This window comes from Mus caroli, unplaced genomic scaffold (assembly GCF_978045245.1).
Source record: "Mus caroli unplaced genomic scaffold, Mus_caroli_1 scaffold_25, whole genome shotgun sequence".
Lineage (NCBI taxonomy): Eukaryota > Metazoa > Chordata > Mammalia > Rodentia > Muridae > Mus > Mus caroli.
The window spans coordinates 4,009,466-4,012,539 of record NW_028227280.1 but is presented as its reverse complement, the minus strand read 5'-3'; positions in this window follow the sequence as shown (position 1 = coordinate 4,012,539).

Genomic DNA, 3,074 nt, shown 5'->3' with positions numbered 1-3,074 from the left:
TCAGTGCAACTCACTCATTTACTATGTACTACACTGTGCATTTCGTGTAATGCGGGTTTTTCAGTAAATTCTAAGTTTTTCAGTGCAACTCATTCATATACTATGTACTATATGTGCGTTTCTTATATTCTAAGTTTTTCAGTGCAACTCACTCATATACTATGTACTACACTGTGCGTTTCTTATATTCTATGTTTTTCAGTGCAACTCACTCATATACTATGTACTACACTGTGCGTTTCTTATTTCTAAGTTTTTCAGTGCAACTCACTCATATACTATGTACTACACTGTGCGTTTCTTAAATTCTAAGTTTTTCAGTGCAACTCACTCATATACTATGTACTACACTGTGCGTTTCTTATATTCTAAGTTTTTGAGTGCAACTCACTCATATACTATGTACTACACTGTGCGTTTCTTATATTCTAAGTTTTTCAGTGCAACTCACTCATATACTATGTACTACACTGTGCGTTTCTTATATTCTAAGTTTTTCAGTGCAACTCACTCATATACTATGTACTACACTGTGCGTTTCTTAAATTCTAAGTTTTTCATGCAACTCACTCATATACTATGTACTACACTGTGCATTTCGTCTAATGCGGGTTTTTCAGTAAATTCTAAGTTTTTCAGTGCAACTCACTCATATACAATGTACTACACTGTGCATTTCGTCTAATGCGGGTTTTTCAGTAAATTCTAAGTTTTTCAGTGCAACTCACTCATATACAATGTACTACACTGTGCATTTCGTCTAATGCGGGTTTTTCAGTAAATTCTAAGTTTTTCAGTGCAACTCACTCATATACAATGTACTACACTGTGCATTTCGTCTAATGCGGGTTTTTCAGTAAATTCTAAGTTTTTCAGTGCAATTCACTCATATACTATGTACTACACTGTGCGTTTCTTATATTCTAAGTTTTTCAGTGCAACTCACTCATATACTATGTACTACACTGTGCGTTTCTTATATTCTAAGTTTTTCAGTGCAACTCACTCATATATTATGTACTACACTGTGCATTTCGTGTAATGCGGGTTTTTCAGTAAATTCTAAGTTTTTCAGTGCAACTCACTCATATACTATGTACTACACTGTGCGTTTCTTAAATTCTAAGTTTTTCAGTGCAACTCACTCATATACTATGTACTACACTGTGCGTTTCTTATATTCTAAGTTTTTCAGTGCAACTCACTCATTTACTATGTACTACACTGTGCATTTCGTGTAATGCGGGTTTTTCAGTAAATTCTAAGTTTTTCAGTGCAACTCATTCATATACTATGTACTATATGTGCGTTTCTTATATTCTAAGTTTTTCAGTGCAACTCACTCATATACTATGTACTACACTGTGCGTTTCTTATATTCTATGTTTTTCAGTGCAACTCACTCATATACTATGTACTACACTGTGCGTTTCTTATTTCTAAGTTTTTCAGTGCAACTCACTCATATACTATGTACTACACTGTGCGTTTCTTAAATTCTAAGTTTTTCAGTGCAACTCACTCATATACTATGTACTACACTGTGCGTTTCTTATATTCTAAGTTTTTGAGTGCAACTCACTCATATACTATGTACTACACTGTGCGTTTCTTATATTCTAAGTTTTTCAGTGCAACTCACTCATATACTATGTACTACACTGTGCGTTTCTTATATTCTAAGTTTTTCAGTGCAACTCACTCATATACTATGTACTACACTGTGCGTTTCTTAAATTCTAAGTTTTTCAGTGCAACTCACTCATATACTATGTACTACACTGTGCGTTTCTTATATTCTAAGTTTTTCAGTGCAACTCACTCATTTACTATGTACTACACTGTGCATTTCGTGTAATGCGGGTTTTTCAGTAAATTCTAAGTTTTTCAGTGCAACTCATTCATATACTATGTACTATATGTGCGTTTCTTATATTCTAAGTTTTTCAGTGCAACTCACTCATATACTATGTACTACACTGTGCGTTTCTTATATTCTATGTTTTTCAGTGCAACTCACTCATATACTATGTACTACACTGTGCGTTTCTTATTTCTAAGTTTTTCAGTGCAACTCACTCATATACTATGTACTACACTGTGCGTTTCTTAAATTCTAAGTTTTTCAGTGCAACTCACTCATATACTATGTACTACACTGTGCGTTTCTTATATTCTAAGTTTTTGAGTGCAACTCACTCATATACTATGTACTACACTGTGCGTTTCTTATATTCTAAGTTTTTCAGTGCAACTCACTCATATACTATGTACTACACTGTGCGTTTCTTATATTCTAAGTTTTTCAGTGCAACTCACTCATATACTATGTACTACACTGTGCGTTTCTTAAATTCTAAGTTTTTCATGCAACTCACTCATATACTATGTACTACACTGTGCATTTCGTCTAATGCGGGTTTTTCAGTAAATTCTAAGTTTTTCAGTGCAACTCACTCATATACAATGTACTACACTGTGCATTTCGTCTAATGCGGGTTTTTCAGTAAATTCTAAGTTTTTCAGTGCAACTCACTCATATACAATGTACTACACTGTGCATTTCGTCTAATGCGGGTTTTTCAGTAAATTCTAAGTTTTTCAATGCAACTCACTCATATACAATGTACTACACTGTGCATTTCGTCTAATGCGGGTTTTTCAGTAAATTCTAAGTTTTTCAGTGCAATTCACTCATATACTATGTACTACACTGTGCGTTTCTTATATTCTAAGTTTTTCAGTGCAACTCACTCATATACTATGTACTACACTGTGCGTTTCTTATATTCTAAGTTTTTCAGTGCAACTCACTCATATATTATGTACTACACTGTGCATTTCGTGTAATGCGGGTTTTTCAGTAAATTCTAAGTTTTTCAGTGCAACTCACTCATATACTATGTACTACACTGTGCGTTTCTTATATTCTAAGTTTTTCAGTGCAACTCATTCATATACTATGTACTATATGTGCGTTTCTTATATTCTAAGTTTTTCAGTGCAACTCACTCATATACTATGTACTACACTGTGCGTTTCTTAAATTCTAAGTTTTTCAGTGCAACTCACTC